Genomic DNA, 21469 nt, shown 5'->3' with positions numbered 1-21469 from the left:
TCTCACAGAGGCACTTTGGGGTGAGGGAAAGGGGGACTGCCATTGAAACTGAGGAAAGACCACAGGGAGAAAGAAACTTCCAGCTGAACTTTGTAACAATTTTGATTGAACACAAAGTTTCCTGGATAGAACCTAGGGGAGGGGGCAAACCTGGAGTGCAGATTTGAGCACAGAAGGCATGGCAGGCAGGGAGGTACAAAACAACGTAAAAGCTCTGCTAGCTTTCTCAGAGGGGAGGCTTGTAGCCTGGGGTAAGTTCTCAGCTCTGTTCACCAGCTGCTTGAAAATAAATTTGATGCCATTGGGCTGTGAGGGAGCATGATGAGAGTGTAACCAGCCTTTCAGGCTGCATGTGAGCTGGGTGAGACCTGTCACTGCCAGATTTCCCCACTTTTCTGGCGACCTGTATGACACAGCAGAGGCAGCCGTAATCCCACTGGGAACATAACTCCTTTGACCTGGGAACCACACCCCCATTCCTCACAGCAACTGCAGCAAGCCCCGCCCAAGGAAAGTCTGAGTTCAGACACATCTAATCCAACTCCCACCTGATAGTCTTTCTCTACCTGCGCTGGTAGCCAAAGACAAAGAATGTAATCTCTTGGGAGCTCTATGGCCCTGTCCACTACACAAGAAACCCAAATACTTACTCAGGTGACCTAGGGCAAGCTGGTATCCTCCCTATACCACCACAGCTGATGTTCTCTTGAAAGCACCACATCCTGGCTGGAGGCCAACCAACACAAAACTACCATGCTAAACAAAGATACAACCAAGGACCCTAACAGAGTCCACTTCACTCGCCTGCTACCTCTGCAGGAGCAGGCACTGGTATCCATGGCTGACAGACCTGAAGACAGATCACATCACAGGACTCTTTTGCAGACACTCCACTGTACCAACCCAGAGCCTGGTAGCTCCATTGGGTGGCTAGATCCCGAAGAGAAGAAACAATCACTGCAATTCAACTCTCAGGAAGCCCCATCCCTAGGGAAAAGGAAAGAGTAGCGCATCGAGGGAGCACCCTGTGGGACAAAAGAATCTGAACAGTAGCCCTTGAGCTCCAGATGTTACCTCTGACATAGGCTACCCAAATGAGGAGGAACCAGAGAAAAAATGCTGGTAGTATGACAAAACAAGGTTTATTAACTCCCCCAAAAGGTCAAACTAGCTCACCAGCAATGGATCCAAACTAAGCAGTCTCTAAATTGCTGGAAAGAGAATTCAGAGGGTTGATTATTATGCTACTCAGGGAGGCACCAGAGAAAGATTAATACCAACTTAAAGAAATTTGTTTAAAAATGTTACAGGATATAGATGAAAAAATCTCTGAAGAAATAGAGAGCATAAATAAAAAACAATCACAACATCTATAAATTCAGGACACACTTAGAGAAATGCAAAATACACTGGAATGTCTCAGGAATATAATTGAACAAGTAGAAAAAAGAACTTCAGAGCTCAAAGACAAGGCTTTCAAATTAACCCAGTCCAAGAAAGACAAAGAGAAAATAATTTTTTAAAAATGGACAAAGTCTCCAAGAAGTTTGGGATTATGTTAAGTGATGAAACTTAAGAATAATTGGTGTTCCCAAGGAGGAAGAGAAATCTAAAAGTTTGGAAAACATATTTGAGGGAATAATTGAGAAAAATTTTCCTGGGCATGCTAGAGATCTAGACATCCAAATACAAGAAGCTCAAAGAACACCTGGGAAACTCATCACAAAAAAGATCATCACCTAGGCACATAGTCATCAGGTTATCTAAAGTCAGGATGAAGGAAATAATCTTAAGAGTTACGAGGCAAAAGCATTACCTGTAAAGGAAAACCTGGCTGGGTGCAGTGCCTCACACCCATAATTCTAGCACTTTGGGAGGCTGAGGTGGGCAGACCACTTGAGGTCAGGAGTTTGAGACCAGCCTGGCCAACATGGCGAAACCCCATCTCTACTAACGATACAAAAATTAACTCAGCGTGGTGGCGCATGTCTGCAATCACAGCTTCTCAGGACGCTGAGGCATGAGAATTGCTTGAACCCGGGAGGCAGAGATTGCAGTGAGCTGAGATTATGCCACTGCATTCATTCCAGCCTGGGTGATGAAGCAAGACTCCGTCTCAAAAAAAAAAGGAAATGTATCAGATTAACAACAGATTTCTCAGCAGAAAACTTATAAACCAGAAGGGATTGTGGTCCTTTCTTTAGCCTTAAACGAAACAATTATCAGCCAAGAATTTTGTATCCAGCAAAACTAAGCTTCATAAATGAAGGAAAAATACAGTCTTTTTCAAACAAATGCTGAGAGATTGGCCACTACCAAGCCAGCGCTACAAGAACTGCTAAAAGGAGCTCTAAATCTGGAAACAAATCCTGAAAATATACCAAAATAGAACCTCCCTAAAGCATAAATCTCACAGAACCTATAAAACAAGAACACACTGAAAAAAAAGGTATTTAGGCAATAGCTAGCATGAGAAATTGAATAGTACCTCACATCGCAATACCAACATTGAATGTAAATGGTCTAAATGCTCCGTTTAAAAGATATGAAATGGCAGAATGGATAAGAATTCACCAAGTGATATGGTTTGGCTGTGTCCTTACCCAAAAATCTCATCTTGAATTATAGTCCCCAAACCTCCATATGTCGAGGGTGGGACCAGGTAGAGGGAATTGGATCATGGGAGTGGATTTCCTCATTCTGTCTCTTGACAGTGAATAAGTCTCATGAGATTTGATGGTTTTATAAGCATCTGGCATTTCCTCTGCTTGCACTCACTCCATCTTGCCACAATGAAGGACAATGGGAAAAAAAAGTGTCCCCAGGGCCTGTCAGAGACCTCCACAGCAGCCCCACCCATCACAGGGGCCTAGGAGGGAAAAACAGATTCCTGGGCCATGTCTAGAGCCCCCTTACTATGTGCAGCCTCAGGACTTGGTGCCCTGTGTCCCAGCTTCTCCAGCTGTGGCTAAAAGGGGCCAGGATACAGCTCAGGTCATTGCTTCAGAGGGTGTAAGTTCCAAACCTTGGCAGCTTCCACATGGTGTCGGTCCTGCAGGTGTACAGAAGACAAGAATTGAGGTTTGAGACCTCCTAGATTTCAGAGGATGTATAGAAATGCCTGGATGTGGAGGCAGAGGTGTGCTGTAGGGCAGAGCCCTCATACAGAACCTCTGCTAGGGCAATGAGGAAGGGAAATGTGTTGTTGTATCCCCCACACAGAGTCCCCACATGGCCACTGCCTGGTGGAACTGTGAAAAGAAGGCCACCATCCTCCAGACCCCAGGATGGTAGATCCACCAACAGCTTGCACCACGCACCTTGAAAAGCTGCAGATACTCAATGCCAGCCAGTAAAAGCAGCCAGAAGGAGGACGGTACCCTGCAAAACCAAAGGGATGGAGCTGCTCAAGTCCGTGGGAGCCCACCTCTTGCATCAGTGTGACCTGATTGTGAGACATAGAGTCAAAGGAGATCATTTTGGAGCTTTAAGATTTGACTGCCCTGCTGGATTTTGGAATTGCGTGTGGGGCCTGTAGCCCCTTTGTTTTGACAAATTTCTCCCCTTTGGAAGGGTGCATTTACCCAATGCCTGTATCCCCATTGTATCTAGGAAGTAACTAACTTGCTTTTGATTTTACAGGCACATAAGTGGAAGGGACTTGCCTCATCTTACATGAGAATTTGGACTTGGACTTTTGGTTTATTGTTAGAATGAATGAAGACTTCAGGGGACTATTTGGAAGGCATGTTTGATTTTGAAATGTGAAAGGGACATGAGATTGGTGGGGGGAGTAGGGACTGAATAATATGATTAGGCTTTGTGTCCCTACCCAAATCTCGAATTGTAATTCCCAAAATCATGGGAAGAGATAACTGAATCACAGGGGCAGTTTCCTCCATGCCATTCTTATGATAGTGAGTGATGTGATGGTTTTATAAGTGCTCTTCCTCCTTTGCTCAGAGCTTTTCCTTTCTGCAGCCTTGTGAAGAAGGTGCCTGCTTCCCCTTCACCTTCTGGCATGATTGTAAGTTTCCTGAGGCCTCCCCAGCCACACCAAACTGTCAATTAAACTTCTTTCCTTTATAAATTACCCAGTCTCAGGCAGTTCTTTATAACAATATGAAAACATACTAATACATCAACTAAGCATTTGGTGTCTTCAAGAGATTCAACTAACACATAACGACTGATATAAAGCAGTATAAGGTAAAATGGTGAAAAAAGACATTGCATGCAAATGGACACAAAAGTGAGCAGGTGTAAGTATTTTTATATCAGACAAAACCAACTTTAAAGCAACAGCAGTTACAAAAAAAAGAGGGATATTACATAAAGATCAAGGAACTTCTCCAACAGAAAAATATCAAAATACTAAATATATTTGCACCTAACACTGGAGCACCCAAATTTATAAAACAATTACTACTAGACCTAAGAAATGAAATAGACAGCCATACAATAATAGTGGGGGGACTTCAATACTCCACTAACAGCACTAGACAGATCATCAAGACAGAAAGTCAACAAAGAAACAATGGACTATTACCTAGAATAAATGAACTTAAGAGATATTTACAGAACGTTCTACCCAACAACTGCGAAATACACATTCTATTCATCAGCACTTGGAACATTCTCCATGATAGACCATGTGATAGGCCACAAAACAAGTCTTCATAAATTTAAGAGAATTAAAATTCTATCAAATACTCTCAGACCACAGTGAAATAAAATTGGAAATCAACTCCAAAAGAAACCCTCAAAACTATGGAAATACATGAAAATTAAATAACCTGCTCCTGAATGATCATTGGGTCAACAATGAAGTCAAGGTGAACATTTAAAAATTTTTTGAACTGAGCGATAATCATGATACAACCTCTGTGATGAAGTAAAAGCAGTGCGAAGAGGACAGTTCATAGCATTAAATGCCTACATCGAAAAGTCTGAGAGAGTACAAATAGAAAATCTAAGGTCACACCTCAAGGAACTAGAGAAACAAGAACCAACCAAACCCAAATCCAGCAGAAGAAAAGAAATAACACAGATCAGAGCAGAATTAAATGAAATTGAAATAAAAAATACAAAAAATCAAAGAAACAATGAGCAGGTTATTTGAAGAGATAAGTAAAATCAATAGACCATTAGTGAGATTAACCAAGAAAAGAAGAGAGAAGATCCAAATAAGCTCAATTAGAAATGAAATGGAAGATATTACAACAATACCACATAAATACAAAAGATCATTCAAGGCTACCTTGATGCACATAAACTAGAAAACCTACAGGAGATGGATAAATTCCTGGAAATATACAACTCTCCTAGATTAAACCAGGAAGAAATAGAAACTCTGAACAGACCAGTAACAAGCAGCAAGATTAAAATGGTAATAAAAACATTGCCCACAAAAAAGTCCATGATCAGACAGATACACAGCTGAATTTTGTCAGACATTCAAAGAAGAATTGATACCAATCCTATTGACACTATTCCAAAAGATAGAGAAAGATGGAATCCTCCCTAAATCACTCTATGAAGCTAGTTATCACCCTAATACCAAAACCAGGGAAGGACATAACAAAAAGAAAACTACTGAGCAATATCCCTGTTGAACAGAGATGCAAAATCCTCAAGAAAATACTAGTTAACCAAATCCAACAGCATATCAAAAAGATAATCCACCATGATCAAGTGGGTTTCATACCAGGGATGCAAGGATGGTTTAACATCCACAAGTCAATAAATGTGATACACCACATAAACAGAATCAAAAACAAAAATCACATGATCATCTCAATAGGTGCAGAAAATGCATTTAACAAAATCCAGCATCCCTTTGTGATTAAAATCCTCAGCAAAATCAACATAGAAGGGACATATCTTAAGGTAATAAAAGCTGTGGGTAATGACAAACCCACAGCCAACCTTATACTGAATGGGGAAAAGTTGAAAGCATGCCCCCTGAGAACTGGAACAAGACAAGGATGCCCACTTTTACCACTTCTATTCAACATAATACTGGAAGTCCTAGCCAGAGCAATCAGACAACAGAAACAAACAAAGGACATTCAATTTGGTAAAGAGGAAGTCAGACTGTCACTGTTGGCTGATGATATGATTGTATACCTAGAAAACCCTAAAGACTCATCCAAAAAGCTCCTAGAAGTCATAAATGAATTCAGCAAAGTTTCAAGATAGAAAACATACTGAAAAAAAAGATGTTACCATTGGGAGAAACTGTGTAAAGAGTTCACAGGATCTCTGTGTTTTCATACAGCTTCATGTGAATCTGCAATTATCTCAAAATGAAACTAATTTAATGTCTAATTCTTAGGATGGGGAGGGGGAACTAACAGCAACTACCAGATAAAAAGCTTTTATATTTTTCCTAAAGTAAGTAGTTAATGGTAACTTAATTCTTTTTTTCTCTTTCTTTCAATTTTTTAAAAAGTTTTTTAGTTACAAAAGTAGTTATGCATATTGTAACAAGTAAATAAAGTGTGTAAAGACATGTTTATATTCTCTTGCTTTCTGACTCCCATCCCCTTGACCCCGAAGTAACAGTCACAGGTTTTAATACTTTTGGATATATCCTTCAACACACATATCTATGCTCATACAAGCATGTATACACACATGTCCTTATATGTAGCACTTTATACACAGCTTTAACAACGTAATATTCCTTAGTAGAGATGTACCATAATTAGTCATTCTGATGCATAAATAGTAGTTTTCCCATTTTCCTGTAGATACTTGGTTAAAAAAATGCTGTAATAAATATGCTTTTATGTTTGTCCTTACATCTCAGTAGTTTTATTTTTATAAAGCAGTTTCCCAAGGAGGTTGTTTTGTCAATATATTCATTTTATTTTAATGGTTATTGGTCATATTTTGAAAAGTTAGTTACACAACACTGAACACTACTTAAGAGGATATCCTTCTTGTGCTTGAGGTCTTTATAACTATATAAGAAAAATTAGAATGGCTGGGCATGGTGGTTCATGCCTGTAATCGCAGCACTTTTGGAGGCTGAGGTGGGCAGATCACTTGAGCCCAGGAGTTTGAGACCAGCCTGGACAACATGGGCCCCGTCTCTGCAAAACATACAAAAAATTAACTCAGAACAGTGGCACATGCCTGTAGTCCCATTTACCTGGGAGGCTGAGGTGGGAGGATCACCTGAGCCTGGGAAGTCGGGGCTGCAGTGAGCTGATTGTGCCAGTGTAGTCCAGCCTGGGTGAGACACAGTAAAACCCTGTCCCCCCACCCGCCAAAAACAAAAAAGTAAAGAAAAGAAAAAAAAGTGTAGAATGACCAAACTATAGTCTGGTAATTATAAGTGTAATTTCTGTCCACTCAGAGAAAAAAGATCTGAATGTTAGCATTTCATCTCAATAGTACATTAAAAAATATGCTTATACTTGCTTTTAATTCTTTACAAGACTGCATTATGATAAATTGTTGGTTTCTTTTACATCTTGTATTATGGGATTCAATCCTTCCTATAAAAACTTCCAGATTTATGACTGGGCACAGTTGTTTATGCCTTAATCCTAGCAGTTTGGGAGGCCAAGCCAGGGGGATCTCTTGAGCCTGGGAGTTCGAGATCAGCTCAGGAAACATAGAGAGGCCCCATCTCTACAAAAATTTTAAAAATTAGCTGGGCATGGTGTCATGTGCCTGTGGTTCCAGCTACTTGGGAGGCTGAGGTGGGAGGATCGCTTGAGCCGGGAGGTCCAGCCTGCAGTAAGCCATGATCGCACTACTGTACTCCAGCCTGGGCACAGAGTGAGACCCTGTCTCAAAAAGAAAAAGGCAAACAAACAAAAATGTACAGATTTAATATTTTTAATAAAATTTAATTTTAATTCATAAATACTCTAAAAAGCTAAGAAATTTGAGTATGGTACACTATTCCCATTTTATTATGTTTTAATATATATTTGTTGTTAACTTGAACTTTCCATTTAAAATAGCTTTTATCGATAGTACCCAGTATTAGTAAAAGCGCAAGGAATTTCATTACCTGGTAGATACTTCTAGAAAATAATTCATAAATTATTTGACAAATAGCTGTGCAAATGTTCTTATTTTAACACAGTAACTCTACTTCTGAAACTTTTATAAGCAAATAGTTATAATGTAAAAATAAATTTTAGAAAAATAATTAATAAGATAGGGAAATGTCCATAACATATTGCTAAATGAAACAACAGTTTTTAAAGATATATTAATTAAACTTCTTTTGATATTGAAGTAAATAAAACCTACTCAAGTTCAGTTAAGCAAATTGGAAATATACCAAAAGAATGAAATTCAGGAATTTAGCCAAGCCTTGTGAATACACTAATTGTGGCTGCACAATAATGAAGACTTTTTCGCTGTTTCTGAATCTCCTCCTTTCTTCTGACCTGTCTTACTTTTCTCCCATGCTGCATCCTGCCTTCTTCCACCTGCTACTGTACATGTCAGAAAATGTTGGATTTTCCTCTATCCAATAGACCCAGGAGCTGGAATCTGTTCATTCCAAATCCAAATCCCCTAGAGAAAGATCTCATTCGGCTTTCTTGGGTCAGTTGCTAATCTGTGTAAGTATGGGAGTGGGGGAATAAAGAAAACTTATATGAATATAGATACAGAGAGTCTTGCCTCAAGATTTTTATGAATAGAAAAAATATATGTATATATTTATAGAGGACATCTATGAAGTGCTACCCAGCACTTCCATAATGCATAATATGTACATCAATACAGGAAATCTATAGATATTGGTAAAGATTTTGCTACATATGAATATATACATATAACACATCTAAATGCTAAGCAAATATTATCTATTATTAAAGTGATATGCGATTTTAATTTTTTCTTTATTCTCTATACTTTTAATTTTATCTATAAATATGAATAACTTTTATGATCAAGGCAAATATATTCAAATATGTATCAAGTAAAATTAAATAAGTATAGAAAATACATAAGATTCACAATGTTATGGTCATTTATTGTTTCATAAATAGATGTTCTGAAACCGTGCTTGCAAATTTTAAATTAAACCAATTCAAAATATGCAAAAATTTTTACAAAGTGAATGCCAATTTAATGAAATACAAAATTTCATAAACATAAAGGGTTATTGTACATGGTAAAACAAAAGTGTTATTCAGTTAACATTCATTTTGTTAATATGCAGGAATATGATATAATTTTAATAACTGAAAATTACTAAATTACGTTGAAAAATAAACTTAAAGCATTTTAGAGATATAAGTGCTAAATATTTTTCTAGGATTATAAGTACTAATCGTATCCAGAAAATTAGCATAATAATTATTTTTTGACTTATTTCCATCCACATTTTGAAAGAAAATATAATATTCTTTTAAAATCTTTAGAAGGCTTTCAAGTGCCATATATATGTGTGTGTGTGTGTGTGTGTATATATATATAATATTTTAAGTTCTGGGACACATGTGCAGAATGTGCACATTTGTTGCATATGTATACATGTGCCATGGTGGTTTACTGCACCAATAAACCCATCATCTATATTAGGTATTTCTCCTAATGCTATCCCTCTCCTGACCCCCCACTCCCTGACAGGCCAAGGTGTGATGTTTCCCTCTCTGTGTCCATGTGTTCTCATTGTTCAACTCCCATATGCAGTGTTTGGTTTTCTGTTCTTGCATTAGTTTGCTGAGAATGATGGTTTCCAGCTTCATCCATGTCCCTACAAAGGACAGAAACTCATCATTTTTTATGTCTGCATAGTATTCCATGGTGTCTATGTGCCACATTTTCTTTATCCAGTCTATCATTGATGGACATCTGGGTTGGTTCCAAGTATTTGCTTTTGTGAACAGTGCTGCGATAAGCATACATGTGCATGTGTCTTTATATTAGAATGATTTATAATCCTTCGGGTTATACCCAGTAATGGGATTGCTGGGTCAAATGGTATTTCTAGTTCTAGATCCATGAGGAATCACCACACTGTCTTCCACAATGGTTGAACTAATTTATATTCCCCTGCAACAGTGTAAAAGCATTCCTATTTCTCTACGTCCTCTCCAGTCCTCTGTTCTTTCCTGACTTTTTAATGATTGCTATTCTAATTGACATGAGATGGTATCTCATTGCGGGTTTGATTTGCATTTCTCTAGTGACCAGTGATGATGAGTTTTTTTTCATATCTTTGTTGGCTGCATAAATGTCTGCTTTTGAGAAGTGTCTGTTCATAATCTTTGCCCATATTTTGATGGAATTGTTTGTTTTTTTTCTTGTAAAATTGTTTAACTTCTTTGTAGATTCTGGATATCAGTCCTTTGTCAGAGAGGTAGATTGCAAAAGTTTTCTCCCATTCTGCCTGTTCACTCTGATAATAGTTGCTTTTGCTGTGCAGAAGCTCTTTAGTTCAATTAGATCCCATTTGTCTATTTTGGCTTTTGTTGCCATTGCTTTTGGTATTTTAGTCATGAAGTCTTTGCCCATGCCTATGTCCTGAATGGTATTGCCTAGGTTTTCTTCTAGGATTTTTATGGTTTTAGGTCTTAGATTTAAGTCCTTAATCTGTCTCAAGTTAATTTTTGTATAAGGTGTAAGGAAGGGGTCCCATTTCAGTTTTCTGCATATGGCTAGCCAGTTTTCCAAACACCATTTATTAAATAGGGAATCCTTTCCCCATTGCTTGTTTTTGTCAGTTTTGTCAAGGATCAGATGGTTGTAGATGTGTGGCATTATTTCTGAGGCCTCTGTTCTATTCCATTGGTCTATATAGCTGTTTTGGTACCAATGCCATGATATTTTGGTTACTGTAGCCTTGTAGTATAGTTTGAAGTCAGGTTGCATGATAACTTCAGTTTTGTTCTTTTTGTTTAGGATTGTCTTGGCTACATGGGTTCTTTTTCAGTTCTGTATGAAATTTAAAGTAGTTATTTTCTAATTCTGTGAAGAAAGTCGATGGTAGCTTGATGGGGATAGCATTGAATCTATAAATTACTTTGGACAGTATGGCCATTCTCACGATATTGATTCTTCCTATCCGCAAGCATGTAATGTTTTCCCATTTGTTTGTGTCCTCTCTTATTTCCTTGAGCAGTGATTTTTAGTTCTCCTTAAAGAGGTCCTTCACATCCCTTCTGAGTTGTATTCCTATGTATGTTTTTCTTTTTGTAGCAATTCAGTGGGAGTTCATGCATGATTTGGCTCTCTGTTTGTCTATTATTGATGTATAGGAATGCTTGCAATTTTTGCACATTGATTTTGTATCCTGAGACTTTGCTGAAGTTGTTTAACAGCTTAAGGAGGTTTTGGGCAGAGACAATGGGATTTTCTAAATATACAATCATGTCATCTGAAAACAGAGACAATTTGACTTCTTCTCTTCCTGTTTGAACATCCTTTATTTCTTTCTCTTGCCTGATTGCCCTGGCCAGAATTTACAATACTATAATGAATAGGATTGTGAGAGACATCATCTTTCTCTTGTGATGGTTTTCAAAGGGAATGCTTCCAGTTTTTGCCCATTCAGTATGATATCGGCTGTGGGTTTGTCATAAACAGCTCTTATTATTTTGAGATATTTTCCATGAATACCTAGTTTATTGAGAGTTTTTAGCATGATGGGCTGTTGAATTTTGTCAAAGGCCTTTTCTGTGTCAATTGAGATAATCATGTGGTTTTTGTCACTGGTTGTGTTTATGCGATGGATTACATGTATTGATTCACATATGTTGAACCAGCCTTGCATTCCAGGGATGAAGCCAAGTTGATCGTGATGGATAAGCTTTTTGATGTGCTACTGGATTCTGTTTGCCAGTATTTTATTGAGGATTTTTGCATTGATATTCATCATGGATATTGGCCTGAAATTTTCTTTCTGTTGTTGTGTTTCTGCCAGGTTTTGGTATCAGGATGATGTTGGCCTCATAAAATGAGTTAAGGAGGAGTCCCTCTTTTTCTATTGATTGAAAGATAGTTTCAGAAGGAATGGTACCAGCTCCTCTTTGTACCTCTGGTAGAATTCAGCTGTGAATCTGTCTTGTCCTGGGCTGTTTTTTGATTGGTAGGCTATTAATTACTGCCTCAATTTCAGAACGTCTTCCTGGTTTAGGGATTCAACTTCTTCCTGGTTTAGTCTTGGGAGGGTGTATGTATCCAGGAATTTATCCATTTCTTCTAGATTTTCTAGTTTATTTCCATAGAGGAGTTTATAGTATTCTCTGATGGTAGTTTGTAGTTCTGTGGAATCAGTGGTGACATCCCCTTTATCATTTTTATTGTGTCTATTTTATTCTTCTCTCTTTTCTTCTTTATTAGTCTGACTAGCGGTCTCTCTATTTTGTTGATCTTTACAAAAAACCAACTCCTGGATTCATTGATTTTTTTGAAGGGTTTTTTGTGTCTCTATCTCCTTCAGTTCTGCTCTGATCCTAGCTATCTCATGTCTTCTGCTAGCTTTTGAATTTGTTTCCTGTTGCTGCTCTAGTTCTTTTAATTGTTGTGTTCGGGTGTCAATTTTAGATCTTTCCTGCTTTCTCCTGTGGGCACTTAGTGCTATAAATTTCCCTCTAAACACTGCTTTAGCTGTGTCCCAGAGATTCTGGTACATTGTGTCTGTTCTCATTGGTTTCAAAGAACTTATTTACTTCTGCCTTGATTTTGTTATTTGCCCAGTAGTCATTCAGGACCAGGTTGTTCAGTTTCCATGTAGTTATGTGACTTTCAGTGAGTTTCTTAATCCTGAGTTCAAATTTGATTGCACTGTGGTCTGGGAGACTGTTATGATTTCCATTCTTGTGCATTTGCTGAGGAGTGTTTTACTTCCAATTATGTGGTCAATTTTAGAATAAATGCAATGTCATGCTGAGAAGAATGTATATTCTTGATTTGGAGTGGAGAATTCTGTAGATGTCTATTAGGTCTGCCTGGTCCAGAGCTGAGTTCAAGTCCTGAATGTCCTTGTTAATTTTCTGTCTCATTGATCTGTCTAATATTGACAGTGGGGTATTAAGGTCTCCCACTATTATTGTGTGAGTCTAAGTCCCTTTGTAGGTCTCTAAGAACTTGCTTTATGAATCTGGGTGCTCCTGTAAGGGGTGCATATATATTTAGGATAGTTAGCTCTTCTTGTTGCATTGATCCCTTTACCATTATGTAATGTCCTTCTTTGTCTTTTTTGATCTTTGTTGCTTTAAAGTCTGTTTTATCAGAGACTAGGATTGCAACCCCTGTTTTTTGTTGTTGTTGCTGCTGTTGTTTCTCATTTCCTTGGCAAATATTATTCCATCCCTTTATTTTGAGCCTATGTGTATCTTTGCACAAGAGATGGGTCTCCTGAATATAGCACACCAATGGGTCTTGACTCTTTATCCAACTTTCCAGTCTGTGCCTTTTATTTGGGGCATTTAGCCCATTTGCATTTAAGGTTAATATTGTTATGTGTGAATTTGATCCTGTTGTTATCATGCTAGCTCATTATTTTGCCCATTAGTTTATTCAGTTTCTTCATAATATCAATGTTCTTTACAATTTGGTATGTTTCTACAGTGGCTGGTACCAGTTTTTCCTTTCCATGTTTAGTGCTTCCTTCAGGCGCTCTTGTAAGGCAGGCCTGGTGGTGACAAAATCTCTCAGCATTTGCTTGTCTGTAGAGGATTTTATTTCTCCTTTCCCTATGAAGCTTAATTTGGCTGGATATAAAATTCTGGGTTGAAAATTCTTTTCTTTAAGAATGTTGAATATTGGTCCCCAATCTCTTCTGGCTTGTAGAGTTTCTGCAGAGAGAACTGCTGTTAGTCTGATGGGCTTCCCTTTGTGGGTAACCTGACCTTTCTCTCTGGCTGCCCTTAACATTTTTTCTTTCATTTCAACCTTGGTGAAACTGATGATTATGCATCTTGGGGTTGCTCTTCTTGAGGAGTATCTTTGTGGCATTCTCTGTATTTCTTGAATTTGAGTGTTGTCCTGTCTTGCTATGTTGGGGAAGTTCTCCTGGGTGATATCCTGAAGAGTGTTTTCCAACTTGGTTTCATTCTCCCTGTCACTTTCAGGTACACCAATCAAATGTAGGTTTGGTCTTTTCACATAGTCCCATATTTCTTGGAGGCTTTGTTTATTCCTTTTCATTCTTTTTTCTCTAATCCTATCTTCATGCTTTATTTCATTAAGTTGATCTTCAATCTCTGATATTCTTTCTTCTGCTTGGTTGATTTGGCTATTGGGACTTGGGTATGCTTCATGAACTTCTCATGCCGTGTTTTTCAGCTCCATTAGGTCATTTATGTTCTTCTATAGACGGGTTATTCTTGTTAGCAATTCCTCTAACCCTTTTTTCAAGGTTCTTAGCTTCCTTGCATTGGATTCGAATATGCTCATTTAGCTCAGAAGAATTTGTTATTACCCACCTTCTGAAGCCTACTTTTGTCAATTTGTCAAACTCATTCTCTGTCCAGTTTTGTTTCCTTGCTGGCAAGGGGTTGTGATCCTTTGGAGGAGAAGAGACGTTCTGGTTTTTTAAATTTTCAGCCTTTTTGCACTGTTTTTTCTTCATCTTCATGGATTTATCTATATTTGGTCTTTGATGCTGGGTGACCTTTGGATGGGGTTTTTGTGTGGACGTCCTTTTTGTTGATGTTGATGCTATTCCTTTCTGTTTGTTAGTTTTCCTTCCAACAGACAGATCCCTCTGTTGCAGGTCTACTGGAGATTACTGGAATTCCATGCCAGACCCTGTTTGCATGGTTATCACCAGCAGAGGCTGCAGAACAGCACAGATGGCTTCGTCCCAGATGGGCACCTGCCAGATGCCAGCCAGAGCTCTCCTGTATGAGGTGCCTTGTTTACCCCTGCTGGGAAGTGTCTCCCAGTCACGAGGCATGGGGGTCAGGGACCCACTTGAGGAGGCAGTCTGTCCCTTAGCAGAGCTGAAGCTCTGTTCTGGGAGATCCACTGCTCTCTTCAGAGCTGGCAGGCAGAAACATTTAAGTCTGCTGAAGCTGTGCCCAGAGCCACCCCTTCCCCCAGGTGCTCTGCCCATGGAGATGGGAGTTTTATCTATAAGGCCCTAAGTGGGGCTTCTGCCTTTCTTTCAGATATTATCTGAGGAAGTCTGGCTACAGCGGCCTTGCTGAGCTGTGGTGGGCTCTGCCCAGTTCGAACCTCCCAGTGGCTATGCTTACATTGTGAGGGGAAAACTGCCTACTCAAGCCTCAGTAATGGTGGATGCCCCTTCCCCCACCAAGCTCTAGCATCCCAGGTTGACTTCAGACTGCTGTGCTGGCAGCAAGAATTTCAAGCCAGTGGATCTTAGCTTGCTGGGCTCTGTGGGGGTGGGATCTACTGAGCTAGACAACTTGGCTCCCTGGCTTCAGCCCCCTTTTCAGAGGAGTGAATGTTTCTGTCTCGCTGGTGTTCCAGACGCCACTGGAGTATGAAAAGAAACTCCTGCAGCTAGCGCAGTGTCTGCCCAAATGCCCACCCTGTTTTGTGCTTGAAACCCAGGGCCCTGGTGACATAGGCATCCGAGGGAATCTCCTGGTCTGCAGGTTGTGAAGACTGTGAGAAAAGCATAGTATCTGTGGCTGGAGTGCACTGTCCCTCGTGGCACAGTCCCTCAGGGCTTCCCTTGGCTTGGGGAGGGAGTTCCCTGACCCTTTGCACTTCCTGGGTGAAGTGACGCCCCACCCTGCTTTGGCTCACCCTCCATGGGCTGCACCCACTGTCTAACCAGTCCTAACGAGATGAGTTGGGTACCTCAGTTAGAAATGCAGAAATCACCTGCCTTCTTGTGGATCTCGCTGTGAGGTGCAGACTGGAGCTGTTCCTATTTGGCCATCTTGCCAGCCACTTTTCCAATGCCGTTTAGACAGTAAGTAAAAAGTATTTAAGCAGTATTTAGTAAATAGACAGTAAATACAAAGTATAATCTGGAAAATCTGTGCATTGCACTATAGCTTCTTTTGCTCATTTTCAGTAAGTCTTCATTAAAGTTTAAACTGAATGTTCTCTAACTGTTAGAGTTCTCTAATAGAGGCCACAAGTCAGCTGAAACAAGAAGATTGACTCCCAGAATGGGAAATTATTCAAGATCTCTGAAGATCTTGACTAGTGATTTCAATTATTTAAAAATACTTTGATAATTTTAATCATTGCTTTTGAAAATATAAAATGTTATTTTATATACCCATGGCAATATACTGCAATAAGAAGTATGTAAACTGATTTCTTGATTGATACAATCATAATTGAATTACACTTGGTGAAATCACCAGTTTAATAACTCATCACTTTTGTGACTTCCCTTTCAATAAAATGGAGATCCTACCTCTTGGTCACCCATGTAATATAATATTAATTTGCCCCTAGAGCCTGTGGTTGCCCTTAGAATGCCTGTGCCAAGCAGGCTTGATAAGGCCCTCACTGTAAAGGAATAGATTATATTTTGCCAAGTTTTGCCTGCATCCATGAGTAAAGAATTGCATAATTTTGTCTTGGAATTGTCAAGGATCATATAGATGTTTGAGTAGTTTTGAGATCATCTAAGGACTGTGATTATCTTAGAAAAGCACTTTAGTCTTTTGAAGTAAAATAAATCTGATAAAATCTCTCCACAGAGATTAGAGGAAGGAGGAAGGAAGGAGGTAGGAGGAAGGAAGACAGAGTCTGAGAATACATCTCCCAAAAGATGTAACATGTATAATACAGGAAATTTCCCATTCCATCCACCATGTACATCCCCTCTAATGTTCTGATATAACTACCCAAAAAATGTAATAGAGCCAGGAGCTGGATAAAATCGTCTATATACACTCTAAAATATAAAGTGTGGTTTGATTCTCTATGCTATATGTTGCTAGTTTTCCTTCAAATTGGAAATGAAAGTAAAATTACAAACTTTATCTCATGAAAGACATACTATTACCATCTTCACAAGTGTTTTCTACACTCTGCTGTGCCTTTTTTTTTTCATCCTATCTTCTGCCTTTTCCCCTGAATAGTTTCCTTTTCTGAGACTGGAGAATAGGAGTGGCAGTGGGTGATTTTTGTACCTTCTTACCTCTAGTGAAGGGATCTCTACCCAGAAGTACCCAAAGCTTTTACTTTGATATCTGAATAACAGGAAAAGTTAGAAAGTCATATGGGAACACATGAAGCTAGAGGAAGGGATTACATAGGTGTTGAATTCAGATTTCTTTTCTGTACCCCAAAAGACAGACTAATGGCACAGTCCCAGAAGTCACTGGCCTTGAGCCCAGAGTTGAGCTTAGCCAAGGGGTCCAACGGTGACCTTGACTACAGGTCTAAAATCAAGTACGTCTGAGAATGGAAAAACACTGAATCTCCTCAGCAGGATCATATATTTTCACAAACTCTCAGTACATAGTTTAAGTTTTTCTTCCTATTAGCTGTAAAATGCTGGGTAGGTGTGATCACTAGACAGTTTCTTTCAAGGAGCCTATTAGAAAAATAACATTTTGTACATCATTGCTACTGGGAAGAAGTAAAAATATGCCATTGCCCTACATCAGTGGTTAAAAAAAAATTAAAAATAACTCAATAAGATGGAAATGCTAGAAATAGAAAACCTTTCTTTGAAGTTCAATGCTTGCAGTGCTTAAAATTACTCATCAATCCAATTTGCTGAGTTGATAATTTGATTAAATAAAGCTCATATTTAGATATGAACTAAATTCCTCCATCTGCTAGAAAACAACTATCATTTAAGTTGCTTTTTCATTGAAATGTGTCTATTTCAGGTCTTGTAACCACTAATATGCTTGAATCATAAAAAGAAAAAGCCTAATGTTTCATGTAAGATAACTTTTCCCCAACACTCAAAATACTTTGCAATGTGATCCTCTTCTTAGTTGAAAAATCAAACTTTGGTTTATGTCAGAAGAAGTATGAATAATGAAATTGCTATATAGTAAGCCTGAAAACAGATCAGAGCAGAAAAAGGCAAATTGGGAAGAGAGGATGCCCTAACTAGACTATTTCAGTCCAATCCTATTGCCTGCATACGGGTTCATTAGTCTTAGAGTTCAGAGCACCAGGACCATGTATGACCTCCCTCCTTCCCCTGCTCTTAATCTTTATTTCTATCTTTCTCATCCAGATACAATAAAAATAATTAAAATCATTATTAGGTGATCATTTCATGCAAGTTATTATGTTAAATACTTATTAACTAATTTAATTCTCACAAAACCCCCATGAAATAGGTGCTCCTATCACCCCTACTTTAAAGATAAGTCAACTGAATACACCCATGTTAGCAGCAACATTATTTGCAATAGACAAAAGGTAGATGCAACCTAAGTGTTCATCAAGATATGAAAGGATAAATAAAATGTAGTATATATGTACAATGGAATATTATTCAGCCTTGAAAAAGAAGAAAATTCTGGCACATGTTTGAACCTTAAGGACATTATGTTAAGTGAAATAATCCAGTCACACACCAAAAAAACTACTGTATGATCCCACTTGTATGAGGTATTTATAATGGTCAAATTCATAGGACTGAAATTAGAAGGGTGGTTTCCAGGGGCTGGGGAGAGTAAGGAAGGGAGATTTATTGTTTAATGGATATAGAGTTTCAGCTTTGTAAGATGAAAAGAGATCAGAAAATTCGTTGCACAACAATGTGAATGTACTTCACACTACTGAATGATACACTTAAAAATGATTAAGATAATAAATTATGTGTTATATGTATTTCTATGTTACATGTATTTTTTTTTTTTTTTTTTTTTTTTGAGATGGAGTTTTGCTTTTGTTGCCCAGGCTGGAGTGCAATGGTGCAATCTCAGCTCACTGAAACATCTACTTCCTTGGTTCAAGCGATTCTTCTGCCTCAGCCTCCAGAGTAGCTGGGATTACAGGCTCCCGCCACCATGCCTGGCTAATTTTTGTATTTTTAGTGGAGATGGGGTTTCACCATGTTGGCCAGACTGGTTCTGAACTCCTGACCTCAGGCGAACTGGCTGCCTCAGCCTCTCTAAGCATTGGGATTACAGGCATGAGCCACCGTGCCTGGCCTGTTATATGTAATTTTAAAATAAGCAAACTGAGACACAAAGAAGTTAAGCAACTTAACTTCACTCAGTTCTGTGTTTCACATGGAATACTACACAGTCATAAAAAAGAACAAAATTATGTCCTTTCAGCAATATGGATTCAGCTGGAGGCCATTATCCTAAGTGAATTAAAGCAATAACAGTAAACCAAATATTGCCTCTTCTCACTTATAAGAGGGAGCTAAACCTTAGGTATGCAAAGACGTCAAGTTGGGAAGAAGAGACATTGGGAGACACTGGGGGCTCCAAAAGGAGAAAGGGAGGAAGGGCAGCAACGGTTTAACAACCTCCTACAAGCTCACGCCTGTAATCCCAGCATTTTGGGAGGCCGAGGCAGGCAGATCACTTGAGATCAGGAGTTCGAGACCAGACTAGCCAACATAGTGAAACCCCATCTCTACTAAAAATACAAAATTTAAACAGGTGTGGTGGTGCATGCCTGTAATCCCAGCTACTTGGGAGGCTGAGGCAGAAGAATCTCTTTAACCTGGGAGGCAGAGGTTGCAGTGAGCCAAGATCGCACCACTGCACTCCAGCCTGGGTGACAGAGTGAGACTCCATCTCAAAACAAAGCAAAACAAAACAAAACAAAAACTTTCTACTGGATATTATGTTCACTATCTTGCTTATAAGATTAATAGAAGCTCAAACCTCAGCATCACACAATGGACCCTTATAACAAACCTGCACATGTGCGCCTGAATCTAAAATTAAAATTGAAATTGAAAAAATAAAATAAAAGAAAGAAGTTCTGTGTTTCTACAGATGCCTTTAATATAAAATGGTTTTAATATAAAAATTGATTTTGAAAAGTTTAAAATAATTATGGTTGGACAAGGAGTCACTCCTGTAGAACACACCTTTCATTCAGACACTCAAGCCATAATCTCGACATTTTCTTTTTTTTTTTTAATTTTGTTTTGGGGATGGGGGGACATTTTCTTAACGTCAACATAATTTCCTCTCCTTCATGCCCAACTTCCAGTCAGTCACTGGTTCTTATTAATTTAACCAACAAAATATCTCTTGTTTCTGTCTCTTCCTTTCTTATCACTACTTCCACTTCTTTATTTAATGGGGACCATTGCAATCACTCTAACTTGTCTCTCTGTATCCACCAAGACTCTTCATTAGAGAAGTATCTCATTAATCCCCAGTCTAATATCCTTCAAAGCCACCCCTTTTGAATGAATGAAACAAAAAAGTCCTTCACATGACATACACAGTCTTGAAAAGAACTTATTTTACATCTCCCATCTCATCTCATGCCACTATCTCTGTTCCATAAGCTCTGGACATAACCAACACTTTAGAGGTGACAAATAGACCAAGTTGCTGTCAAATTTCTCAATCTTTGAACATGCTGTTTCCTCTAGCTGCAATTGCTCCCTTGCTCTCTCCTCTAAAAAATATTTCTACTCATCTTTCAAAATTATTTCACAAGTATCCAGGCCAGGAAGCCGTACTTGATACCCAGGATTGCAAAGGATTCCCCCACAATGATTTGATAGTATTTATAGAATGTAATTATAATTATTTGTTTTTGTGTTTGTCCCATGAGTTTATGGCTCCTTGAAAGTGGTTGAAATGTCTTTTTGTGTCACTATGGCTGCCATCTAGCACAGTGACTACCATATAAAATGAGTGCTTGAATGCAAGAGTGAACACACAATGAATGAATTAATAAATTAATGGTTATTCAGCATGACTCCCAGCACTATAGTCAACAAAAGAGCCACATTTTCCTGTTGGAATGTGGGTCACTGATTATATAGGCTAGTCTCTGGATTGCAGAAGAAAGGGAATAAAATTGAATAATTTGTCTATATTTTCCATCTCATTGAGGAGACTAGAGACTTGCTCAAAAGAATAGAAGACTTATTTAGCCCCAAAAGCATAAAAATAAACAGAATCTAGGAATAAGATAATTCACAGCCAGACTCAAGGGTTGGTCAATAGAAAAAATAGTTTGACAGACTAGAAAAAGTGAAAAAAATTCTACATTGAACTACTGGAGCAACACAACATATTTGAGACTGTTTCCACAGATGCTACAACTAGGTTCTTCACAATATAACAAATGATACCCCATTCTTCAAAAAAATCATTAAAAGGATGCTGGGTCCCTGAAAATTTTGAATATCATTACTGATCTATAAAGGAAGAGGTGTACATTAGTAACTGACAGCTTCCTGCTGAGAAACACAAAAACAGCAGAACAAAAAGCTGCTGTGGCTAATCAGGAGGTGAGATATGTTGCTATACCACATAAAAGAAGTGTGAATAAAAACCGTTGTTATTAAGCAAACCCACCAATGGCTATCAATTGCTGCTGATGCCAGCTCACACGGGAAGGTTTAGCTCAGACGAAATAGAGAATGCAT

The sequence above is a fragment of the Trachypithecus francoisi genome, unplaced genomic scaffold (assembly GCF_009764315.1).
Source record: "Trachypithecus francoisi isolate TF-2019V2 unplaced genomic scaffold, Tfra_2.0 Lachesis_group4, whole genome shotgun sequence".
NCBI lineage: Eukaryota > Metazoa > Chordata > Mammalia > Primates > Cercopithecidae > Trachypithecus > Trachypithecus francoisi.
Note: the sequence above shows the minus strand (reverse complement) of the source record.